The following is a 27,286-nucleotide window of genomic DNA, read 5'->3' as shown; positions in this document are numbered from 1 at the left end:
GTTTCTCTTCTTTTACAATTTTGGCCTTCAGTGAATGTGTCTTCACTGTCCTCCAGGTTGACTCCTTGACTGTCCTCCATGTTGGCTCCTCCTGGGCTGGCCTTGTCTAACTGCCTATAAGATATATAATTAACTTACCTATCTGCAATAAGTTGACTTAGACTTCAGCTGGTTTATGTACAGCAAATGTCCAAACCCCTGGCCGTGGACTGGTACCCATCGGCCTGTTAGGAACCGAGCCGCATAGTGGCAAGTGAGTGGTGGGATAGGCCAGCAAAGATTCATCTGTATTTACAGCCACTCCACATTCCCCACATGACCTCCTGGGCTCTGCCTGTCTCTTGTCACATCAGCAGCAGCATTAGATTCTTCACGGGAAAGTGAGTGCTACTGTGAACTGCACATTTGAGGGATCTAGGTTGTGTGCTCCCTGTGAGAATCTAACCCAGAACCACCAACCAAACCTCATCTATGGAAAAAAATTTTCTTCCATTAAACTGATGCCTGAGGGAAAAAAGTTTGGGTACCACCTATGCTTGGGGATATCTATTGCTATAAAGCTATATCATCGTGGACTTTCAGAGACAAAAGGGATTTTAAACATTGAAGCCAATTTTTTATTTGACATGAAAGAGAAACTAAGGTTCAGAGAAGTTATGCTTCATGACCAAGGTCACACAACCAGTTAGAACAGCTAAGCCTACTCCATTTGCAAGAACCTCTGAACTGGTGATGTTTCCATGATAAGCAGGGTTGGATTAAGACACTAAGAGACCTAGGCACAGAAACAAAATTGATGTGACTTTCACATTTTAAAAAGATAAAACAAGTTTTACTCAAGTGAAAATAGCTTGCTCCCACCCCCGATATTTTTATTGCAAGATTCTGCACAAGTTCACTAGTGATTAGCTTGTCACTTTTCTGTTTATTTTCTCAGCCTGGTGCCTTGTAACACATGCTCTGTCTTGCCATTTGGGTAGATACCCGATAATGATAAATGCCATGTATTTTGAGTGAGCACGTTTGAATAACAAGAGCTCCCACACTATCCTGTTCTCTTGGGTTCCTTTTGCAGGGATCTGTGGCGGAGGGAAAATTTTAGGAGATTTTTAGGGCTGGGAAAAGACACAGGGTCAGGATCCTCAGCTAAGTCAAGATAAGGCATCTCAGTAACAATAGCCCCTGTATCCTGCAGATTTGTGCCACGCCTAGCCTCCTAGGGAATTTGTGAAGGCTGTCTAGTGCCATCTCTTCTCCTGCCCCTGAGGCTTCCAGCATCACTAGCCAAAAACCAACCCACTGAGTGAGTGAAGAGCCAGAGAGACCATGCTGACACATACTGGGAAAGCACTCATTTTAGATCCAGGGACTGGGTGGGGATCAGATCTGAGTATGGGGATTTTGGATCCAGCCACTGAAGATTCACAGCTAAATTCTGGCCCTAAGACTCTTCAAGAACAAGCAAGAGGAAGACTTTATGGTTCCATGAAACGAACAGTGCAGGTGTGTGAAAGTACAAAAGGTCCTTTCAATCCAGTCCGTTCAGATATTAACTTTCTCCATTAACTCCATTCCATAAGCAGAATCTGCTTGCATAGCCCTTTTACACTAATTCTGTTAGAACTAAAAGACAACCATAATTTTACCCCCAAATTGAGGAAGGAGACAATCAGGCAGCCAGAGTGAAAATGAACTCAAGGACTGACGGACAACCCCATTCAGAATCACAAGCTACTGCTCACCCTTTCAGTTAAAGGTGGCCATAAAAATATGAGATTTGATCCTTCCTTTAGTATTTTGGAGGGTTATTTAAAAAAATAATTTTGTATTAGCGATTTGTTGGTTTAAAATTTCCATAAAGAAGAAATTCAAACCCATATTCAGAACATTTTGAAAGCTAGTCTCATGGTCAAGATACTGTTAAGAGTTGAATATAATACTCTCTCATTCCTCCTTCATTTTATTCATCTGCCTTGGAAGTAGAAGCTGAAAGTTTTGGGTTCTTTTTCCTCTAATTTCCGTACCTTGAAAACCCAGAGACAAGTTCTGGTATGTGACCAATCCGTACATTTATAGATTTCAAAAGGGCAGACAATACAAAGAGGTGAGATAGGAGAAATCGAAAATATAACAGATGCTTTTAGAATTTTTATATAGTTAATCAATGCTAATCAGTCTGGCTTTAGGGTTAAGGCCCTGAGATTCACATGTTACCCAAATCCTGACTCATAATAATGCCATCTGGAAGGCACTGAATTGAGCTCCAGAAGAGAAGCCACATAGCTTGCCAAGAGAGTGACAAAGGAGTAGGAGGAAAGAGACGGGGAAAGTTCAATTTTTCCTTTCTTTTTAAAAGAAAAGAAAGTCCTGAGCAATCCCTCTTAGGCTGGTAAAAATCAAACTTGGTCCCAGATATATTAAGCAGCCTGCGAATCCAGGAAGACTTTGGTCCATTGACTGAGAGGTAGAGGATCAGAGGCATTTATGCCTGCTCGGGATGTTCAGGAAGCTGAAACCTCCCACCCTGAAGCTGCTGCACTGACCTGACCCCTTCACAGGCAGATCTGGGAATTAGAGGGCTTGTGTGAGCTCACCTCTCTGCGACCTCCCAATCATGCCACTTTCCAGAGCCACATCTGGGGCCCAGCTGAGCTCAGAAGCTGCAAGGACTTATCACACTCCTCTTCTGGCAACTGCAGGAGGTGTCAGGGGAGAGGCAGTCACAAAGGCAATGCAGGGAAGCCCCAGCCTCTTGGGTCCTCCTCTGGGATGAAGAACATATGGAGAATGAAGTTGAGGGATCCCTGGGCCAGCAAGCTTTTCCAAAAGGGTGTTGTGCATCCCACTCTTTAGGCTTTCAAAAAAACTATGCTAACACTACCACTGTGATCTTACTAGAAAGTAGGTCAACTGAATGCAAGGACTTTACTTTTTCAAACTGTGTTTCTACTGCCTAGGCCAAGGCCTGGACTAGGAGGAATTTAACACGTGATTGTTAAATGGGTGCAAAAATGAATGAACAATGCCCTGCAGGCTCAGTCTTCCCAACAGTGCTCCATGCTTTGGACCCTTCAGCTTGCTTTCTTCTACCTCCTCTCTCTTGCTTAATCTAGGTCTCCTGCTTCAAGGGTTTAGTCTCAAGGCAAAGAGCTTATCTAAAATTGGGATGATTCTGAACAGAATTGTACTCCTTCCCAGGTCTATTAGTCTGCTCAGGCTGCCACAGCAAAGTACCTCCAATGGGGGTTTTAGACAACTGAAATGTCTCATGAGAGGTTGGAAGTCCAAGATCAAGGATCTTGAGTTACATTTGAGTTAAATTCTGGTCAGACCTCTCTCCTTGCCTTTTGGCTGTGTTATCACATGGCTTTTTCTCTTCTTTTCTTTTCTTTGCATTGTGTGGAGAGAGATCTTTTGTATATCTTCCTCTTACAAAGGCACCAGTCCTCTGGGCTTAGGGTCCTACCCTTATAACTTTAATGTAATTTTTTAAATTTAATTTTACCTCCTTAAGGTGGTGTGGACAGAGTCACCTCGGGAGGTAAAGCTTCACTTGATGGATTTGGAGGGCTGCAATTGAGCCTGTTAGCACCAGGTAAGAAGACCTTGGCCTGGGCCCCACACTTTTCAGACTGCTGCTCTGTCTCCCTTTGGTCATCCCCCTCCGCAGAGGGTGAGGAATCTGCAAGATCAGAGGACCAAGCCCACCCCTGCTGGTGCTCCACCTTCTAGACCACACCCTTGTGTACAGGGGACCCCAGAATTCTCTTCCCAAGGAAGGAGTGTACTTCTCACACAGGGGCTGGCTAAGAGGCAGCTATTTCTATTTCTGAAAGCAGGAACAGAGCTTAGAACATGAGCTGGTTTGTCTGCACATGTGCCTGCAAGGCCCCTCGTGGTGTGGGAAGGTGTCCAGGGAGAGAAAAAAGATGTGATCCAGGATCCAGAGTTTAGGGACTGAGACTGAAGCCAGCTCTCCACAGCTGCCATATCATACCAGAAAGACAGTACGTATTTATTGAATACTTTCTTAGTCTCCTGTATAGATTTTGGATATTTAGGTATGTGCTTTTTGTTCTCTTCTTTCAGGCATAACAAGTGACACAAGTGGCCTGACCTTACATCCTGGTTTGCCCTGGGGTAGCCCCCATTTACCCCTGATGTCCCACAGTACCATTAACATCATCACACTTTCACTCTTGAAAGTGTCTTGATTTGAGATGAAAACTTCTATGCTCCCCTCAGCTACCAAATACACTCCTGCAGAAGTTGGGGGATAGAATAGTATGGTTAGTTTGGAACAATGGAGTAGTTGTTCGTCTGTCCCGAAGCTGGCTGCAGGATGTACCCGATGCACAGGCACACTTCCTCCCTGAGGAGTGTGCTGATTATGCGGAGGGCACAGCCTCTTGCTTTGCTGTCTCTGGAGAACAATACAGGAAGGTGCCCAGATGTATTGAATACTTAATTAATCAGGACCCAAATACACTATGTGGATGATGGAAGAATTATGACCTTGTCCACAAAACTCTCCACACTAAAGCTTCCAGGCTGAAGCATAGGAAATGTTTGAAAACTACTTCAACAAAATAAATAGTAATACAAAACAGGTTAAAATACTTGTGAATATATAAATTAGACAACAACAACAAAAACCATGAAACTCCCAAGTGGTTCACAGAGCTCCAAGTTAAGGACTGTACATAGATATAAGGCATATCTTTCCTACACCCAAATCCTGATTTCCAATTAACACTGTTGTCACATCGCTTCCTGGGGACAGAAGCATGAGGAAGCTTGAAAACAGGTGGGACCATATGGACCAGTGGCCTGACCTGTGACTGGTTTTAAATCTCACTTTGCTCCTTCCCCCTCAGTCCCTCAACTCCCTTCTCCAGATGCCGAGTCCTGTGTGTCTCGATCTGAGGAAGCCTCTGAAGCTCTGTCACCTTTCCTGGCAGCAACTCACTGCACATGCCAGTGTCCATTTACAGAAAGTGCCCACCGTCCACATGGATTAGAGAGTCACAGATTAGGGTCATTCACAGCCTTGAGTTTGCAGAGAGCCCTGAGGTGGTTTCTTCTCCTCTTGTACCACTGTGGAGAATGGTTCTTAGTCGGGGTCTCTAATATTTTTAATATTTAATTTTATTAAGAAATGCATATCCCCATTGAACAATATTCAGAATGTATGAAAGCAAATACCACAAAAAGTCTTATTTACTCTGTTCCTCTCCAGTTTTGTGCATTTTCTCAGAGGTATTTGGGTTTTTTTTTTCCTCCTTTCTACCTCCTTTTTCTGCTTTAAAAATACAAGATAGCAAGCAATAAAACTTATTGCTCTGCACTGTTTTTATGAAATTTTAATTGTAGAATAGTTTTAGATTTACAGAAAAGTTTCAATGATAGCACAGAATTCCCATCACCCACCATAATGGTTTCCCCTACTAATACTGTCTTAACATCAGTAACGTGCATTTGTTACAATTAATGAACCAATAACGATACATTATTTTTACTGAAAGTCTATACTTCATTCAGAATTCAATTTTTTTTTACCTCATGTCCTTTCCTGTCACAGGATCATATCCAGATAACACACTAAGTCCTTGTGTCCTCTTAGGTTCCTGTTTTATGTAGCAGTTTCTCAGACTTTTCTTGCTTTTTTGAAAACCTTGACAATTTTGAAAAGTACTGAGCAGGTACAGTATTTTGTTGACTGTCTCTCAGTTGGGCTTTCTTTGATGATTTTCTTGAAGACTGGTCATGAGTAGAAAACCACAGATAAAGGACCCTTTTTATAACAAAGGTATCCATAAACCTTGGTCACCTGACTGAAGGTGATTGCAGGCTTCTCCTCTGCAACAAAGTTAACTTTTTGTTTCCCCCTTTGCATACTTGTTCTTTAAAGAGAGTCGCTATATGCAGCCTATATTTGAGTGAAATTTATATTCTATCTTGAGGATATCTGTGCAAATTATGTAGAGTTCTTTGGACAGAGATTTGCCTCTTTATTCAATTACTTATTTGTAGCATTATTTACTAACAAATATTATTTTGCATTTTGTGTTATAATGTATATTAGTCTACTTAAGTGACCATAAAAAATACCACTCAGTTCTGGAGGCCAGGAAGTCCAAGATCAAGGTGTTGGCCCATTTGGTTTGGGGGGGCATTCTTTCTGAGTGATGGACAGCCTCCTTCTCATTGTGTCTTTCTTTAAATAGTAGAAAGAGAGAAGGAACTCTCTTCTCTCTCTTCCTATGAGGGCACTAATGCTGTAGCATCAGGTCCCTACCCTATTGCTTCATTTAACCTTAATCACTTCCTAAAACCCAACCTTCAGATAGTCACCTTGGCTGGCTTTAACTTGTGAATTTTGGGAAACACAATTCGGTCCATAGCATAATCTGATAGTACTTCATTTTTCTGCTCAGATTGTTCCAGTTGTGGCTATTAGGATCTCTGTCAGTTGGTTCCTGTACCTCTTTGCCACCCTTTTTTTCTTTCTTTTTTTTAATTGGAAATTTGCACTCCCACATCATTTTATTGTGATCTTTTTGAGTATTTCTTTACTATGGGTTATGCTTTTCACTTAATCTATTATACAAATTGGCCCCTACTATTAAAATACTCCTCAATTAATTCACAGCTGAAGAGATTGCTCTTGGACAGCCATTTGACTAACTAGCCTCTTATTAATTAACATTTAGATTGTGTTCAGTTATTTGCTATTAGAATCAAAACAGCTATAAGTATCACAATTGGTATGTTAGTGTAATGCCAGATGATTTCCTGAATGAGTTTCTTAATCCATCTGGCCTGTTATAACAAAATACCATAAACTGTCTATCTTACAAAACAGAGCAATTTGTTTTTCAGAATTTTGGAGGCTGAGAAGTTCAAGATCAAGCTGCCAGCAGATTCAGTGTCTGGTTAGGGCCTACTTCTTGGTTCATAGATGGTGTCTTCTTGCTGTGTACTCACAAAACAGAAGGGCTGAGTGTCTCTCTTCTATTAAAGCTGCAAATTTCATTTATGAGTACTCTACTCTCATGAACAAATCACCTCCCAAAGGCCTCACTTCCTGATACCATCACCTTAGAGGTTAAGGTTTTAACACATGAACTGGAAGAGGGGGTTATTCTGTGCATTGCGGTGAGCAATTGCTAGGCCAGAGAAATGTATGTTTGTCCTTCTGATGGATACGGATAATTGCCCTTCCGTGAGGTGGCCACAGCCCATGTTTCCAGAGCTAGCAGATAGGCACAGGCTGTTTCATCTTTCCCTATATGGTGCATAATTAAATGTTTAGCTATTCCACAGGTCTTAAAGGTGGAAAACAATGTGTTATTTGGATCATTCCAGTGAAAATGTGCCAGAGCTCAGCCTGGTCACTCATTTCAACTCCTGTGAGTGCGTGACGCTGTTCTGAACCCTGATACCTTTTACCAGAGTGCTCCACCCTTGGTCTTCCTGTCAGCTCCTCCCTGTGAGCTCACGTCATGCTCACCAGCTAACTGTGCAGGAAGTCAGGGCAGGTCAGTCCCATTTCGCCAGCATAACCTCAAGATGGCAAGGCTCGGACGTCATCTGGTGCAGACCGCTTGTTTTACAGTGAGAGGCATGACATGTCCGAGGTCACACAGCTGGTTAGTGTCAACGCCTGGGCCAAACTCCAGGTCTTCCTATTCTTAGTCTGGACTCTCCATGGTGCCTGCCTTTGCTTAGAACCCAGCACCTGCTTCAGTAAAACTCTCCAAATTTCAATAAAGCTGATCCATCAACTGATCTACGAGAGAGAGATCCACCCAACTAAGATTAAATTTTCCCTCTCCAAAGGAGGGCATTAACCCACTGAGAGACCTAAATTCAGAAAGGAAGCAGATGTTGGAGTGTCACTAAAATTCAGAGAGCTGCATGTGTCGTACAGAATAGGCAGTGTATACTGATGTCAACAATTTCATATGAGCACATCTGAACATTTTACTAATCATGACACTAATATTAATGTAGTATTTGCCATTTCCTTAAAGAAAACCTCAAACGATTATTTCTGGGTGGTTTTGGAAGCCAAGCAGTGGACAGGCTTGTTCTTTGAATTGTAATTTCACTTTCTTATTCTTAGACAACCACATACAACAATCTCCCCATCTTGCTTTTTCATACCTGCCCTCTCTCTTCCTATTTTCTCCTTGCTATTTCTCTCTAGCATCTTTTTCCTAAGTGTGACTGTGTGCAAATTATCTCCTCTCCCAGAGCCTTAACATCCTTATTCGTACATAAAAAAAACTTCAATGAATGACTTGTGAGTTCCTTTATGATACTGAGATTCCATGATGACATTACTTATCATTTTTCTGTTACTTTCTCTCATTTCCAAATAACACAAGAACTGTAGTTATAGTAGGCCAGGAGCCTGATAGTTTCTTCCTTGCAAAGGTATCTAGATTAGTGTACTTTTTCAACAAAAAACATTTGCCTTTCCAGTGCATTTTATTCAGGCCACCACTAAAGCAGTAGGATCAGTTCAGTTCCCAGCTGAAGACTACCATTTTCTATAAGAGAAATCTAGGGCAGATGAGTAGCAGGGGCCTCCAAATTATATCACAACTGTGGCAGCTGTTCAAATATAGATGTTCTGCCTGATAGAATACTGAATTTTTCTTTACTAGCTGGTAAATAATCACTGTCCCAAGGATCCAGGGACACTCCACTACCATCCTTTCCTATTCACCCTAGTTGTTGAAACATGATATTCAACACCCACACTTAGAGGAGAGGCTTAGATGTAAAATGTTCCCCCAAAGTCTCATATGTTCAGAGCTGGGGCTTTTGAAAGGTCAATAGATCATGGCGGAGCTACACTCATCGGTGAGTTCATCCATTGATGAGTTCATAGCTAAATGTGCTCTTAGGAGGTGGACCTGGTTGGAAAAGGTGACCTTGTCTTTGGAGGCTCTATCTCCCCCCCCCCCCGCGGTTCCTCCCTTCCCTCTTTGCTTCCTGGTTTCCACAAGGTTTGAAGCTTTCTTCTACCATGCCTTTCTACCATGATGTTTCTGTCTTGATCCAACAGGAACACTGATGGGTGGGATGCTCTAATTTGGGAGACAGTGGGTGCTAAGAGTTTCCAGGAAGACAGAGGCAGGCTGATTGGCTCAGCTGCTTAGAGCATGGTGTTAATGAGGCCAGGTCACATCCCGGTTGCCTGCCGCACCCAACCAGCAGTCTCCTTTCTGGAGTCACAGTGACCCTATTCACCAGAAAAGGAGGGGCCAGGGCGGAGAGTAGAGATAACTATGTCAAACCATCCACTCTGCTAAGGAAAGAATTATGCTGGTGGACGGTCCTTGGCATCTTCTCTACATGCATCACCTCTCATTCATTTGGGGCATGAATGCATAGGGCCATCAGTTAGTTTGGGCTGCCTAACAAACCACCTCAAAACTTGAAGACTTCAATCAACAACCCTTTGTTTTAACCTTGTGATTCTTTGGCTTGGTGGAATAGTTCTGGTCTAGCCCAGCTCTGCTGATCTCTCATGAACTTGCTTAGGCTGGAGGCCTCGCTGAAGGCAAGATAATCTAACATGGTCTTATTTACATAGTCTAGCAGCTGCTCAGCTGTCATCCATGGCAATGGAAAATGTGGAACAAGTGGGTCTTATTTTCTAGCAAGCTACCTTAGATTCTTCACGTGATTCTGATGGCAGAGAACACAGGACAGCAAGAGAGGGTAAATGCCCATGTATATTGGATTTTAAAAGTTGTCATTCATGCACTTGGCAATTACATATCTGTTCCAACAATGCTATCATCATGCAAAACTTCACTGGAATTCCTTTCTGTGAGTCCACAGAGTCTTGACAATACTGATGCAATTGGCAGAAGAAGCAATATTTCCTACAGCAGCTGCATAGGAATTATATCTGACTCAGATGTATCAGATGACTAAGGTAAATGATCAAGCTGGATATTTTTGGATGAGAACCAATCAACACGTTACAAGAGGATGATTCAGTTGTGTGGATGGCAAGGTGATGTCTGCCACCTGATCTTTTCAGGGTTGGATTTGCAATTTTTACCTCATATCTGCAGTGTTAGTGCTACTTAATATTTCTGAGACATTAAGCAAATCTCTTCCTTCTCTATGCTTTGGTTTTTTCCCAGTATAATAAAGGGCTTGGATTCTAAGATTCTTCCAGTTTTAGGAATCCATGACCCTACAATATACTTTGCCTGAGGAGAGATCACTTTAACTAAAAGGAGTGTAAATTGCGTGCCTTAAAATAGAGACAAGCCTTTTCCACTACCTCCCACTTAGGACATGGAGACTGAGAAGATGCTGTTTAGTAGGAGATCAGATTCCTTTGGAAATGGGGAATTTAGGGGCAAAATAAACATCATTTCCAGGACAGGAACTCAGACTCAAATGTTGCAAGTCTTGTCTCTCTCAACCCTTCACGCATTACAAATTTTATCATTTATCCATTGACTTTTCTGAGCAGGAAAGAGACTAGGCAAAGTAGCATATAGCATCCTTCTTATTCCCATGCAGCTGCCGGAGGCTTCTTTTTCCTTTGGTCAAATCTGATTTGTATTTCCTCATGGTTAATACCCCTAGAGTGCTCCAGGCTGCTTTCTGCCTGACTGTAACATAAATAAAGGTGTGTGACCTTGCAAAAGTGAGTAGAAGTGGAGAGTCAGGGATCCAGACACTGAGGACAGGATGAGCCATTCCATTTCCCCACTTCCCAGACCTTGCCCTTGTCCTCCTGAAAAGCCTTAGGAAGGCCTCCTGGGGGAAGTTTGAACTCATTCCCACCCAATCCTGTTGGTTCCAGCTACTCAACCTTGTACTGAATAGCTTTTCACAGCTGTTTTTAGTTAGGTGTCCATTTATGACGTTGGCATACGTGTGCTTGTGCACTGTGCGTGCACCTTGTCCTCTCGGTTTTCTGTTACCCAAGGCCCCCAGCAAATCCACTTGGATTCATTCAGAATCCCAAGTGGGGGCAATCACAAAGCAACATAATGTTCAAATTCAGGAAGCATTCACAAATGTATTTCATAGAGGATACTCTCGGTTATTCATAAACAGGAACAGAGGAAAAATGAAGAACAGAGATGCAGAGAATTATGTATGTCTTCAGATTCCAAAAGAATAAGTTACCCTAATTTTAAAATAGGTAATAAAGTAGATTATAATCTTCTTGAAGCAGGTACTTTCTCCTTTTTTAGGTCTTCTTAATGACCAGTTTAAGGCTTACCCCTGATTTTACCCATTTATTTATTTATTCATTCAATAAACATTTATTAAGTTTCTCCACATACAGGACACTGCTCAAGGTCCTGTAGGAGCTGCAATGATGTTCTTCCTGTTTCTTTTTTTTTCTTTCTTTTTTGTTACTGGGGATCGAACTTGGGTCCTTGCGCTTGCACAGCAGGCAGTGAAACCATTGAGCTAAATCCCTGGCCCCTGTTCTTCCTGTTTCTGAGTGGAGCAGTGTCACTCTGAGCCAACGGTTACATTATAGAGGGCGCTCTTTTGCTTGTCTTCAACTTCACAGATCATTCTGAATGTGGGGTGAAATCACCAGCGTTCTCGGCAGGGGAGAGACTCTATCCCCTACCCAACACATCATCTTAAATGGTAAGCTTTTGACACAGTCCTATTAAATAGTGAGACATGTCTCTGCCTAGGTTTATATAATTGGTGATGCAAAATTCAGAAACTTTGACTCTCAAAAGTCAGTCAGCAAATTCAGTGAGGTTGTGTTGACAAGTTTGAAAGGACTAATTGCCTGGAGACATGACCCCCATTCTAATCTCTTCATCCCTTCCACATTTATTAATGGAAGAGATTTTTCTTCTCATCATTTAATTATGTCTATGATCTCTTGTTTTATTCAGGATATATATATATCCTGATATATATATATGTATAATATTTTACAACCATAATTTCTTCTGCTATCCAAACTGACTCAGAGCTGGCCACTAAAAGCTCCTGGAAGCTGGCTCCTCTGTCTTTGATATGTTCCCATCATTGAGCATCTGCTTGCTTTTTGAAAATTTTTTAAAAAATATAATAGAAGTAGATATTAATAAAGATAATATAAAAGCCCTTCTATGAAAAAAATATTTTTTCATAACAAAAATGATTAGAGAAGGGCCAGGGATTTAGCTCAGTGGAATCTTGAAAGCACAAGGTCCCGAGTTCGATCCCTGGTACCAAAAAAAAAAAAATGATTAGAGAATAACAATGGTAAGTACACTATGTATCATGACCTAATAAGAATATGTTTTCACTTGCTAATCTCTCAGCTCATTTCCTAACAATACTATATCTTTTTTGTTGTTTAAAATATTTTAAGTATTCACAGAGTATCTCACATTCTGTATAATTTTGAATAATTTCTTCCTATTCATAATATTTTTCATTCTTTTTGCTCTTTATTTTCACTTTCAGTTTCTCACACCAGAGAGGTAATGCAATATTTACACATGTGTGTTTGATTTACTTCACTTAAGAGTATGTTCTCAAGATGCCAGGGATTTAGCTCAGTGGTTCCGATGCCTACCATGCAAGCTCAAGGTCTGGAGTTTGATCCCTGTTAACAAACAAACAACAAAAAAAGAGTATGTTCTCAAAATGCATCCATTTGCCTAGAAATGTCCTTCTTTATAGCTGAATAGTACTCCATTATGTACAAAAAAAACACCCCATGCCTTTTTTTAGTATATGTGCTGCTGAAGTGAGCACACCCACATCTTTTTTATTCATTCACCAGTTGATGGGCATTTGGGCTGTTTCCAAGATTTAGCTATTGCAAACTGCCACTATAAACATGGGTGCACATATATTGCTGTGGTATGATTCTTTTAATTCTTTGGGGAAGATCCCCAGCAGTGGAATAGCGGGGTCAAATGGGACTTCCAGTCCTAGTTCTTTGAGGTATCTCCATACTGATTTCCACAGTGGTTGCACCAGTCTACACTCCCACCAGCAGTGGAGTAGGGTTTCTTTTTCCCCACAGCCCCACCAGCATTTGTTATTGGTTGATTTCATGATAGCAGCCATTCTTTCTGGGGTGAGGTGGAATCTCAGTGCTGTTTTAATTTGCATCTCTCGAATGACCAGTGATGTTGAACATTTTTTCATGTATTTATTTGGTGTTTCTACTTCTTCATCTGAGAATTGTGTATTCATCTCAGATGCCCATTTTTGGGTCTTTAAACTTGGGTGGGCTGATTTTTTTCATTTCTTTATATGTTCTAGATATTAGTCCTTTGTCTGAGGAACTGCTGGCTAAAATTTTTTCCCACTCTGTGAGTTGTCTCTTCACTCTGTTGGTGATTTCTTTTGTTGTGCAAAAGCTTTTCAATAAGATGAGGTCCCAGTTATTGAGTCTTTGTAGTGCTTCCAGTGAAGTCTGGGTTTTCTTCATGAAGTTTGTCTACTCCTATGTCCTCAAGCATTCTACCTATTCTCTCTTCCAGCAGATTTAGTGTTTCTGTTTTAATATTCCTTTTTTTTTTTTTTGTACCAGGGATCGAACTCAGGTCCTTGCACTTGCAAGGCAAGCGGCGGAACCACTGAGCTAAATCCCTGGCCCTGTTTTAATATTTCGATCTTTGATCCACTTTGATTTTAGTTTGGTGCATTTCAGACCCATCTTTTACATTCCCTCCCCAGCCATTGACTCAGCCATCACTTCAAAGAGCACTAATTCTTCTTAGTAGAGAGTGTCCTTTAGAAAGCAGGTGCCAGCTGGACTCATTGCCACTCAAGTCATTGCTTTTAGGCCTTGTAAGAAGACAGAGAAAGGAAATAGATGTATGTACACACACAGCTCTACATCTGCATTTATTCTATATTAATAACCATATTCCTCCATCTGTCTCTGTATCTGTATGAGGAATACAGTTCACACTGAAAGCCAATCCAATATCATTGGATTCATTCTATCCTTTTTTATTTTGTTCATAACTACCTTTTCTGAAAGTGAGGACATTTTGCTCAATACTATAGTGTATACAGAGTAGTTTTAGAATTGCTACTCTATCCAGGCCTCTGAAAAACAAGCTTCATTCTATAACCCAATAAATGTTTAGACTATGGCTCTCTGGCCCAAAACTATATAGTCAATGAACACTTGGGTTAGTCCTTTCTACAGCATCAGATTATAGCACACGCCTTTTCCCCCTCCTGGCTTTTACTTTGAGACATTTTCCTGAATTGTCCTGGTAATCTGAAGTCTCATTCCTGGTGCTCTGGTACTGCCACTGGAGACAAAGCATGTTACTGTGGAATTCCCAGTAAATTCCAATGCATTTCTACTTATTACCTTTTCTGGTGAAGTTAATCCAACAAGTAGAAAATATATATATATATCCATTCCCACAAACATACAACATACTTACAAGCTTATGGTAAGTGTTGTGGGAAAGTTGGCTCACAAAATCTCCCACTGTTATCCATATTCACATGGCTTCTACATCCCCTCATGGTTAGATGCCAAATATTCCTTCTTTTGCAGAAAAACCTGAATTCATCTTCTCTGTGGAAGCTTTGCAATACTTCTCTCTCTAAGCACAGAGTATAGGCCCACTAGTGCCATGCCCATAGAAGCTTGCTTCATATTTATCAAGTTCTCACATTCTCGATCTTCCATATTTAAAAATATTTACCTAATTAAATTTATGAGCTAGAAATTGAGAAACACATGGAGTTAACGGAAAGAGAGAAAGGGAAAAAAGTAGCCCATTCATTCGACTTTTCTCAGCTGCCATTCCTGAATTGGGAGATTTGGCTGAGCTCTAAGATATGCTATGCAATAAAACATCCATAGGATGCCAAATTTAGGTCCAGCATGAAAAGAAAACAGAATCCCTCCTACAAGACAAACTGTTCAATTTGGAAGTAGGAGGTTTTTTTTCTTTCCAATCCTACATTAAACCCTCACAGTGATGGTTTCCACAGGACAACAATCAGCCCACATTTGGAGAACTTCTGAATGGGGCAGTGCAGAAAAATTTAAGAAGCCTTCATTTCCCTGAATAGAGACCTGTTTCTCTGGGGGCTGGGCTTTCTGCTTTTGGACAGAATCCACTTTGTCATATCCTGGCTACAAGGGAGTAAAGGTATGAAGTGGAGGTAGGGCGGCCTATTCCAGGTGCTAGACACTTTGCACAGTGGGCCCTATTCTTTGTTGTTTAGAATCCACATTTCTCTTATTTTGGCTCATGGTTACGGCCCATGGTCAGCTGGCTCTCAGGAAGAAACAGGATGGCAGAGGAGCATAGCCAAGGAAAAGATGCTCATGATGTTGTGGCCAGGAAGCCAAAAAGAAGGGAGGATTTGGACAGGGAGCTAGAATCTTCCAGGTTACACCTCCATTGACCCACCTTTTTGGACCATACCTCCCCTTCTAACACCAAGTCAGCTATATCACCCCCACGATTCAATCATCTTCTAAAAGCCCTGGCTATGAGTACATGAGGTCTTTGGGGTTATTCATGATCTAAACCATCAGAGCTGGCAAAATGACCACTATCATTCTCATTATTACCAGCAGTAGTATTGGCTGTAGTTCTCAGAATAGTTACCACTTGTTTAATATCTTGACATTACCAATAGTCTGTGACAATCCTGCAAGAGTGACTGACTGAATGAATTATAACTGATAACTTGAGATAATAGTGTATTTATAAAAGAGAGCACAAAGCCTCGAGTAGTTTAATGACTTGTTTAAGGTCACACATAAGAAGAGATATGAGAGATCTTGTGTTCCTTCCTTGCTCTGGATCACGTGAAGATACAGTGAGAAAATGGCCACCTGCAAAGCAGGAAGTGAGTCCTCACCAAACACTATTATCTTCATTTTTATTTAATCAAAAAGAGGCAGTAACCTCCTTGAAATCTATGCTCTCTAGATCATTTAAACAGAAAACCCATTGAGAGTAAATTTAAAAATCCCAGAGGAAATGTTGAGAAGAAACTTTCCAAATGTTAGCAAATAGTGGTGTCTCTGAGAAGGGATCCCACAGATTTTGAACCACTATAACTTTGCAGATAACACTATTACATGGAAACTAAAACAAGTCTGTCTGAAAGCTGCCTGTGCACTTCAGAAGTAGAAAGACTCCAGGTTGCAGATGCAATTCAATATAGTAGATGCTCTTGGCAGCATACTTTGGAAAGCGCCTATATACATTTACTTTTAAATTTATTTAAAAGTGCATGGAGAGAGAGTAGAGGAGGATGACCCATGGTTGATGCTGCCTGCCTCTTACCTTTCAAGATAATTTGTGACACCCTCCAGTACAAAAATGAATTATATCATCATCACATTCACTGTCCTTGGAAAGGAATTTTAGCAATCATTGCTACTCAAGCAGTCCCCCTGGGGGTCTTGCAGCATCTGTTTGCACCTGCATCCCCTCCCCCATTGCAGCCTGTCCTCCTAATCCTCTGCAACTCCGCAGGTTCTCTCCCTGGGAAAACCAATATTATCCATCCTGCTGGTTTTCTAAGTACATTTTAACATCTCACATGTATTAGTTTCTTCATCTAACTCTGCATTTATATATGGATATCAAATTGTATGCAATTGAAAATAGGGAGGGGAAAGAGGGAGGAGCAGAAATTATCTGAGTAATCAACTTGGCTCTCTCCTGCCATAGGCCATGTTGATTTAGCTTCACTCTCCTGCTCCTCCCAGACAAGCTTATCTGCTGCACATGAACTCCATTAATCTTCCTGAAAAGCAAACGTGTTCAGGATAATGTTAACACTTAGCTCCCCTGAAAAGAAGACAGATGCTCTGGGGTACAGAGATAGGGGTCTGGGGCCGGCCCTGGCAGCTCAGACAGGCCTCAGTAAGATGGATTCCACATACGGCAAGAGCCCACAGCAGAGAACTGGGCTGTGTGAGTTTCAATACCAATATCAGATCAAACCCAACTAAACCAAACCAAACTAAATGAAAAACAAACACATGCAGAAAACAAAACCAACCTAGGACCATAACAGTCAAATTAATACCTGACTGGTTTGAGGCAATATTAGCCAGATTGATCATTTGAGGTTCCAGTAGACAAAATAAAACAATTAACTGCTTATTATTCTTTTGATTTTAGCAAGTGATTGGTGTTATGTCAGGAATCTACATGTTAGTAGTGAATGATTTGTGAGAAAGAAGTATTGTAGTGTTTGCATTTTTATCATTAAGATATCTAATGCAGCCAGGCATGGTGGCACATGCCTGTCATCTCGACACTCTGGGGGGTTGAGGCAGGAGGACCACAAGTTCAAGCCTAGTCTAGGCAACTTAGTGGTAACTTAGGAAGACCTTGTTTCAATAAATAAAAATAAAAAGAGCTGGGGCCGCAGCTGAGTGCAAAAGCCCTACTTCAATCCCCAGCCCTGAAGAAAAAATGGATGCCTAAATTTCTCTGCCCTGTTGGGCTGAGAGTGCCCTCAAAACCAGCAGGACAATCAAGCTGGCCCTGTCAAGGCACTGCCTCAAGATCTCTCCTGACTCTATCATGTCTGTAAATAAAGTCCTTGCTCTGAAAACAGGAATAAATTGATGTCCACTTTTGTGCCCATCTTTGTGCTGATCCTTCCATAGCATCTTGTCCCCTGGCTATTTTTTGTGCTAATAAGGAGATTCACTGCACACTTCTTATCATTTATAGATCTACAATCTCTGATTGTGTGCACCAGTAAGTGACAATGAAAGACATGGGGTAATTCGTGAGGTTTTGAGGGCAAGGGTTTGCTACTTAGCTGTCTTCTGCACCCCAGTATCACAGTGACGTTTACAGTATTTGAACTAATTCTAGGATAGGTCAGTGCAGATTCATTGGTGGTTTTGTTTGTTGAAGCCTCTCATGTATCCTTCACAAATGTCTAGAGCATACTGCATTGAGTGCATAACTGCCATCCCTACACTTACTACATTATTTATGCCTCTGTGTCTTTGCCCTTATAAGATCCCCTCAACTGGTTTTCTTCATCACAACCCATAGGGTAATTTGAAAGACCCCAGTCTGTGAGATGGTCATGTTACCAATTCAGAAAATTCCATCACAGGGGTTGACTCAGAGTCTTAAAAGGTTATACCTGAAAACAAGTTCAAAGCTCAGGTCAAACCTTCCAACTTCAACCAGAGTGACCACTGTGACCCTAGTCACAACAGATAGATCTGTGATACCCTTGGATAACTTCACAGTTAGGCCAGACACTAGCCTCTTGCCTTAATAAATGCCTTACAACAATTCTCCCTGGAATCACACTTGCAGATACTTTGTGTAAAAGAGTTGTCTTTGACTTTGTATAATGTAGATGTCCCAGGGTCCTGCCATTCAGTGGCTCCACACATAGACAAATCCTTCTCTTTCTCTAAGCAGTTGAATGCCTTGGCTTATAGAGAAAAAACAAAACTTTCGTTAATTCTTAAGGCTTCCTTCCACCCCTTACTAGCTCTCCTATTTAAGAAAAACAAAACTGATTCTTCTAATTGGTGAGGGCTTGGTAATATTGAGCCACACTACTTGTGCTATTATATAAAGTAACTTTGCTTCAAAAGCAAGGAACTATGTTTTTCTGGTCTATGATGGACTGGCTTTTCACTGGCACATTGAGTGAAGGATTCTTTGCTTTATTTTTGAGCGCTTCTCCACCAGTGTCTATGTAGGAAATTGTGGGAAATGTGTCACACTACAGGTCAATCAATTTAATTTAAAAGATGAGTAATAGGAAACTCAGTTCAGGCCTTCCACTTAGTCTAACAGTTAGTTTTTCATCTGGATAACAATGCTGCGTTTGATACCGTGGGTCTCAAGTCTTGGTGCTTATGTCTGATTGACCAGAACCCTGGAAGGAAAAAGGAAACCAGGCACTTTCAACCTATTCTTTCTAATGACCTCATTAACACAGTGCTGAGTTCACACCTGTTGCAGGTCCTGGACCACAGCCTCTTCTCAATAGCTACCCAAGTAGTTTTCTGTAGGGCATTGGCAGTGTCACACTTGAGCTCTGAAAGAAATCCTTCCTGTCGCTTTCACTTGTTCTTTTGCTTGTGTTGAGAAACAAGTTGTTTTCTTCTATAGCTTTTTTATTGCAAAGTGGGGCCATTGAGTCTTTCAAAGGAAATGCTTCTGTATTTCCACAGTGTCTGATGCTTTCAAGAGAATGCCACTCCCCTGTATTCCTCTAGGTCACTGTAGTACTCCCTCCTTCACCCTGCTGTTTTTGTCTTTGCATGGAAATGGAAAGTTGATCTTTGTATTTATTCTGAAGTGTTATTTTGACATCTGGTTTCCAACAGTCATTTCTTATATCTCTAATTTCATAATGCAAAATGCCAGAACAATATTTTCATTATCTCCTGATACCTCCCCTTCTTACTTCATCAGGTCAGTCCTTATATATTCTCAGGATTAGAATCTAATAATTTCTTTCTTTCTTTCTTCTTTTTTCTTTCTTTTTCTTTCTTCCTTTCTTTCTCTCTCTTTCTTCCTTCTTTCCTTCTTTCCTTTCTTTTTCTTTGCCTGTTGTGGCCATCAAAAGAGGCCCTTGTGGAAACATCCTTGGAAACGATTAGCCCTAAACTCTAGATTGGTTAACCAGGTCTGCCCTAGCTATGGATTCAGTTTGTATGGATTTGGTATCTGGGTTATCTAGGTAAGATAAATTATGCTGCAGGTACCAACAGCCAAAAAGTCATAGTGCCCATAACAGATTTTGATAGAGATTTAGCTTAGTGGATCCCTGGAACCAAAAAAAAAAAAAAAATTAACAGAAAAAGGGAAAGAAGAATTGGAAGAGCAAGAACTTCTCAAAAATTGTTGAACCTCTTCTTAGTCATTCAAAGGAGGAAGTTCCTGGGATTTCCCACTAGAGCTAGGATTAGGATAAATGGAGGCTTGTACCATTCGAACAACTGTCAAACCTGGCTGAGATAAAAAACTGGTAGAGACACCTCAAGGATGTTTGATTCAAGGATGTTTATAGTTAGTTCATGTGTTTATATGTTCCTTCATGTGCAAAAGGACTTGGGGTAGCCTACAGCACAAATACAAATAATACAATCAAAGCCAAATAAAAACAAAATGAAATGAAGTTAGAAACAGAAAATCTAGACCACAACAAGAAAGAAAACAGACACATAGATCATAAATACCAGCATTCAATATAATAAGAGTCTAAATTTACTCCTGAGAGTTTGGCCTCACAAAACGAATTTCTATTAACATAGAAATAATTTCTATTAACATAATTTCTATTGACATAATTTCTATTAACTAAATAAGCAATAAGGAAAAACTTATTTTTTCAGAAAGGAAACTTGAAGCAAACAGAAGTTTGAATCTCCCTTGTCAGCCAAGCTTTTATTAGACGTTGACAGAAGGAAGACACTTCAAGGTTGCAGTCCTTGATGAATACTGGGTAGTTGTGTTTGCAAAAGTTTTTGAGAGCAAATCCCCAAACCCCAAATCGTGATAGAAACAAGTTGAGTATCTTCCCCCAGGTCTTTCGCCTGACATCTACAAAGCAAAGGTCTCCATGATAGGCACTTGGGGGCAGATTCCAGCACACAAAAGTGTTCAACTGATTTCTCCAAGTCCTCCATTATGACACTTTAGTGAAGATGATTAGCAATGAAAAATATTCCAACCAATTACTCAATCTGTCTGTTAAAAAAATGTAATGAAAACTTTAATAATGCTCCTATGAAATGATTGATTCGGGGTGTTCTAATTACCAGGAAATCTGTCATGATGAAATAGCTGCAAAATATCTTCCCACAAATTCCAAAATTAAATACTTTGTTCTCCAATTTGCAATAAGTTAATAGAAATCAATTGAAAAAGGGAAGTTTGAAAATTATTGTATAATTTTAGTTTTGAACTTATCTTTTTGTATTAACTAGGGACTATATCTGGCTATTGAGATTGTTCATAATTTATGACAATGAAACTACATTGTAAGTATATGGTTTAAAACCGTAAGTTACCTACTATTCCTTATTATATCAGCACATGCAACCTATTCACTTAAAGCTTATTTAATTTCATAAAAGTATAAAGACAGACCAGAAGGCAATCCAGTTTACAATGCTCAAAAGTATTCTATAGTCTGTTAGATAGTTTTACTCCATACTTATTTTTTACAATAGGATTAAGGTGCAGGAGTGCAGATTTAATGTTAAAAACTGGATATAATGATTTATATTGTATAGTTTGCCCCATATATGGTACCTATTACAGGTAAAATATAGATTAAAAAGTCCAGAAGAGTTGCAAGTAGTTTTATAATTTTAGAAGAATTTTCCTGCAAGATGTTGGAAGTAAAATAATTCATTGTCAAGCATTAGAAACACAATCCAAATTTATCTTGTAATTTATCTTAGCTGTTGAATAGATGTTTACTTGTTAGAAACTGGCCAAATATTGACTGAATGTCTATCAAGATAATGAACGTATAATTTGGAGACAATTGGAGACTGGTGAAAATTGGATGGATTCATTTTTAAGTCTATTCATATATTATTCTACTCATGTTTAATTATTATAAGAAATGTTGATATGACTAGAGTAAGCCAATCAGACGTGGTTCAGGAAATTATGCTTCACCTTCTGAGGAGGTTGCAGTAGATTCATCTCATTTGCAGTAGATTTTTCTCATGGCCCCAGCCATATAAATCACCAAAAAAAATATTACATTTTTGTAATAATCCGTGGAAGCAAGACTAGGGCAGCTAAGGTTGTAAAGAAACAGAATTATTTCGAAAAGTGCTCCAATGAGCATCAGTCAGTTCTTTTGTAGGAGATATCCCACAAGACTAGGTGTGAAATGAGAATTGCCTTATCAAGACACAGGCTACCTGCTGAAGGGAAGACCAGGCAGAGCTCTGGCAGTCATATGGACCCAAAGTCACCAGTTTGAAAGCTTAGAAGGCCCTAAGAGCATGTCCTCATGGGACATGTACTGAGTCGTAGGTGTACAGAATTATACGGAAAGCTTTGAGAAGGAAGAATGAAATTATATATGATACTAAAAAAACAAAGACTCAGGGCCAGGGATTTAGTTCAGTGGTTCTGCTGCCTGCCTCACAGGAGCAAGGTCCTGAGTTCCATCCCTGGTACCAAAAAAAAAAAAAAAAGAAAAAGAAAACAAAGACTCTCAAGGGGAGATGGTCTGCCTCAAGACATCCACCAAATTGTGAAGTTGTATGAAGACCGTCTCAGTTACTTTTCTTGTTGCTGATACAAAGTACCCAACACCAAAAGTAAAAGGAAGAACAGTTTATTTGGCTCACAGTTTGTAGAGGTTTCAGTCCACAATTGGCTGGCTCCAAGGCAGGGTGGGATGGCACACAGGCATTCCAGAGGAGAAACAGTTCATGGCAGGAAGAAGGTAGCAAAGCAAGCAAGCAAGGGGCCTTAGCAGCCTTTTTGTGCCCATTTTATGTTCTATCTAGGCTACTAGGATTGGGTCAGTACAAAACCAATCAGTGGACTGATTTAGCAATCACCCACCTTTAATCCTAGCACCCTTAATCCTAGCATTGCACCATGAATCAGTCACACACTCTAGACTCAGCCCTCTCTGCAAAAGACCCACCTGACTGCATGAGGCTTTGAGGGGATATCTAGACACAACCCATAACAGAGAGGAGTGCTGAAAAGCTTTGCTGAAAATCTGAGAAAGTCAGAAATGACTCTTCCACAGTTTTCAAGAGTAGGATTCTCAGTTCAAAGCCTGAGAGCCACATATGAAAAACATGAGAAAATTAGAAATGAGCCAGGTTTTACAACTGCAACTCAACTCAGACTGAGTTCAATTCCTGTTTATATTGAGGTGATCAATGACTCACCTTTTTTACCTGACAGAGGAAAGAGGACCATTTTTGGTAAAAATCAATCTTATCTGGAATGTCTGGGTTCTTTCATGTACAATGTACATTCTACAATGGTGGCAGACGCAGAAATAATTCAGATAGTCAAAGTAGTTGTTAAGTGCTATAAAATAAGTATAATTAATAATCCCAAGAAAACAAAGGAAAAAGACGAGATTAAAGAATGGACAAATTCAACAGGCAATTTGAATACATGAATTTGGAAAACATCAACTAGACATTCTGGAAATAAAAAGTACAGGGTCTGAAATTAATAAAAGTCAACAAAGGGACTTAGCAGTCATTTAGGCATTTATTATCCAAGTATTGTGCTATGTCCAAATTGAGGTATGGTGGTAGGCATGAGGGAAAATATAAAAATGCTAAGAGGCATGTGAAACATGTCAAAGGGCCCAACACATGTATCAGTGGCATCTCAGAAGAAGGATAAAGAGAAATGAGGCCAGCAGAATACTGGAGAATATAATGGCTGAAAATTCTCAAAAACTGATAATCACATGGATTAAAAAGCTCAAGGAAACCCAAGTAAGACAAATGCAAAGCAAGCATATCAAAGTGCATGATGCTCAAATTGCTACAAACCAAAACAGAGAGAGAATATAAACAGCATCTGGAAGAAATAGGAGACGTGTATCTTCAAAAGCTCAACAATATGAGTAACTGACTTCAATAGAAATGATAAAAGATAAGACAATAAAACAGAGACATAACAAAGAATAAAATATCAAAAACTCCATACCTAGCAAAAAGAAGCTTTGAATTGAAAAATATGAATCAGAAATAAAAAACAGTGGGACTTGCACTGCAAGATGTGTACTATAGGAAATACCAAAAATTGTTCCTTGTGTAAAAGAAAAATCACCCAGATGAAAATATGGAAATTCAGGAAAGAATAAAGAACACTGGAAAAGGTAAACTTGGGCAAATATAAATTGATTCTTGAAACACAAAAATAGCAATATTTTGTATAGTATAAAATACATGTGAAACTTATTAATAACAAAAATAATGGTTTGCAAAGGAGAAATAAATAGATTTAAGAGGTTCTAATGATATTAAGGAAGTAGCAAAAATGATAGTCTGAACCATTACAAATCAAGAAGGGTTATAATCCTCAGGCTAATCACTAAAAAGCAGAAAAACAATATGTTCATAGAAGAAAAAAATGAAATGCTAAAAGATGACTTACCAATCCAAAATAACACAAAAAAGGATAAAGAAAAGGAACAGAAAATAGGTGAGCCAAAGAACAAATTATTGCTGGACAAATATAAGCTAAATTATATCAATAATTACATTAAATGTTGGCTACATTCTCCAGGTAAAGGATTAAGATTGTCAGACTAGATAACATGACAAAGATTTACAAGTTTTTAAATTTACTTTTAACTACAAAAACTATAAGAAAGTGTTATTCAATCTCAACCTTAGAAGGTCTAAATTCTATCACACTTCACATAGTTGATCCAAGATTAGAAAGGTAGGAAGAGTATATCACAAGTCCAAAGAAGTGGTATTGATCTGATCCAGGCTTAGTAAGTGTTGAAGTTCTGAGATGCCTGACTGTATCTGTTTGTATTTCTTTAAGACTTAATCTAATCTAATAATGCATTTTACAAATGGAAACCGTGCAGTTTTCTGGGAAATTTGACTAAATGCCTGTTCGTTAAATGAAAGAACATCAACACCAACCAGAAAAAATTGAAAAACTGTAGTTGAGAAAAACATTTCCTGTTTCCTTCCAGATCTAGGAAGGCTTGAGTATTTTCTCGAAACAGATGTCTCTAATCTTAAAACACTTCATCTGTCATGCTATTTCCTAGTTTTAGTTTTTTGAGGAATCTCTATACTGATTTCCATAACTGGAAACTCCAGTTGACCTTGCTATTCCCTTACCAGGTATCTTCCTGAAAGAGGAAGATATCACAGTTACACATACATACTCATGTTTACAGCAGCACAATTCATAATAGCTAAATCTTGGAAGTGGCTTTTATGTCAACATATGAATGAATAAAGAAAATGTGGTATTTTTATACCACGGAGCACTATTCTGCCAGAAAGACTAAACTTTAGTCATTTGTAGGAAAATGTATGCATTTTGAGATCACAATGTTAAGTGAAATAAATCAGACACACAAGCTTAAATATTGCATGGTATCTCTTATATGAGAAATGCAAAGTATAAAAAATGAGGAATGTCAAAGATAGATAACAGGAAATAGGGAGATAGATCTTCTGCAAATGGAAGAGCAGCAAGGGAAGGATGGAGGGAGGGGAAGGGAACAAAAAAAGAATTAAGATGTATTATGTACACGTACTGACACCTTGTAAGGAATGTGATCATTATGTACTACAAACATGTACTGATAAAAAATAAAATAAAATAAATTATTTCTTGATCAGACCAAGTTCAAGGGCTAGGATGCCTTCCAAGAGAGAACCTTGGCTCAGTCGTTCCAGTGCCTGCCTCGCAAGGACAAGGTCCCGAGTCTGATCCCTGGTACAAAAAAAGAAGAGAGAGAGAGAGAACCTCAGGGAAGAGGTAGAAGGGAGGACAAGGAGGTGAGTAGATGATTTAGGATGGTTTGGAAGCCCAATTTTTCTGCTATAAGCTGCCCCTACAATGATGAAGAAGCCACACACGGATCTCTTCCAGCCTTCCAGGCCACAGCCTTGGCCCACACATGAACAAGTGGCAGGGAGAGCAAGAACAATGCCAAGAAGGATCTTGGTGGCTGTCTAGTTGGAAACCTCTAAGGCAGAGCAAAAAACCTCCCAAGATATTTTTCTTCTAATTCTGATTTTAAACAAGAGACTGGCAAACTAAGGCTGCACATACCATTGGGCATTACACTCAAAGACAAGCCTGGCTGATGTTTCAGAGAAAACTGATCTTTGTCACGTTTCATGAAATAGTTTCTCAGAAGCAAAATGACTAGGATAGATTATAAGAAGAAGAAGCCAGCCTCTTTTGAAAATGTTTAACATCTTGATGAATAAAGGTCCAAGAAATTAAGGAGAGTTGAAATGGGCATTTATTTCCTTTCTCGCTGGCAATTCCTCAATGCTAAAGTTCCTGGAAAAATTACAAAGGAACTTTTTTCTGAGTTTGCCAAGTGTGGCTCTGTACATGGAAATTATTGTCTAAGACTGGATTATTCTGGTTAATTGGCTACATTTGTTATCTGAAATCTAAGCATTGCCTCACAGGTAAATTATTTTATTGTATCATAATTTCCTTTTTTTTTTTTTTTGGTACCAGGGATCGAACTCAGGTCCTTGCGTTTGTGAGGCAGGCGGTGGAACCACTGAGCTAAATCCCAGGCCCTGTATGCTCATTTCTTAAAAATCAATAAACTCTAACATAAAAGCCATATGGTTTCATCTTTATTTAATTATTTTGAGAACCCACTAAATTTTTGAAATGCCTTACTGATAGCATCCTGCCCAATAGTTATTAATGAGATCAAAGGAAGAAATATGGTTGGACTTTCAAAACCTTCAGATTAACTCTGAAGGAATATGATTCAAATGTATTGAATATCCATATGTGTCAGGTACCATCATCACCTATATTATTTCTTTTAAACTTCATAGCCTTTTGTTTTGTTTTTCGGTACCAGGAATCGAACTCAGGACCTTGTGCTTGCCAGGCAGGCGTGGTGCCACTGAGCTACATCCCTGGCCCCCTCATAGCCTTTTGGATAGATTTTATTATCCCACTCTTACCAAGGAGGTACCTGAAAGTCCAGTGGGTTAAACAGCTTAGGTCCAATGGGTTACACTGTCTGTTTAAGGCCACATAACTAGTAATAAAGATTTGGGTAAGGGCTTCTGAATCTAAATACAGTGTTCTTTCTACTACTCTTCTTTGTCCACATCCTTATATTTATCATTTCTGATAACCACAAATAACAGCAACAATAATCCACAAAGTGGTACTTCTACACATCTTTCCATCTCTGCCTGGTGATTTCATTCTGTGAATGGATTCCATGGAAATTCTTTTTTCTCCACATTTTTATTAGTATGGATTGGTTTTACAGATTAACTGATTTCATTTTGGCAGATTTGTGGATCCACATAACACACTTTCATCATGCTCCTGATTCTCCACCTCACCCCACACTTTCCTCTAGTTTCACATGGTTTTTTTGGAGGGAGGGGAGCTTCAATGTGTATAATATATTGGAAATTCCTGAAAAATGAACTCTAAAATATCAAAATGAGTTTGCCATCATTGTGATGACTTTACAAAATAAGAGTGATGATGAAATAGGATGAAGAAGGGGGTTGAATTTAAGCGTTTCTACTGCACGAAACTCTGCTATTGAATTTTATTCATTC

General features: G+C 39.6%; 1 long non-coding RNA gene across 1 annotated transcript in view; it reads left to right on the top strand.

The window, feature by feature from the left end:
* Positions 1 to 26,306, top strand: part of LOC110345737 (uncharacterized) — a 40,849-nt gene extending 14,543 nt beyond the window's left edge. The window contains exons 2-5 of the long non-coding RNA XR_015449156.1: positions 3,515 to 3,595; positions 11,573 to 11,655; positions 25,343 to 25,501; positions 26,202 to 26,306. This is a non-coding gene — a long non-coding RNA (uncharacterized LOC110345737). The remainder of the gene's footprint in view (positions 1 to 3,514; positions 3,596 to 11,572; positions 11,656 to 25,342; positions 25,502 to 26,201) is intronic.
* The last annotated feature ends 980 nt before the right edge of the window (positions 26,307 to 27,286 follow it).

The sequence above is a fragment of the Heterocephalus glaber genome, unplaced genomic scaffold (genome assembly GCF_053883595.1).
Source record: "Heterocephalus glaber isolate CG9 unplaced genomic scaffold, H.glaber_assembly_v1.0 deba00000621, whole genome shotgun sequence".
In the NCBI taxonomy this organism is placed as follows: Eukaryota; Metazoa; Chordata; class Mammalia; order Rodentia; family Bathyergidae; genus Heterocephalus; species Heterocephalus glaber.
Note: the sequence above shows the minus strand (reverse complement) of the source record. Positions and strands in the feature narration are given on the sequence as shown.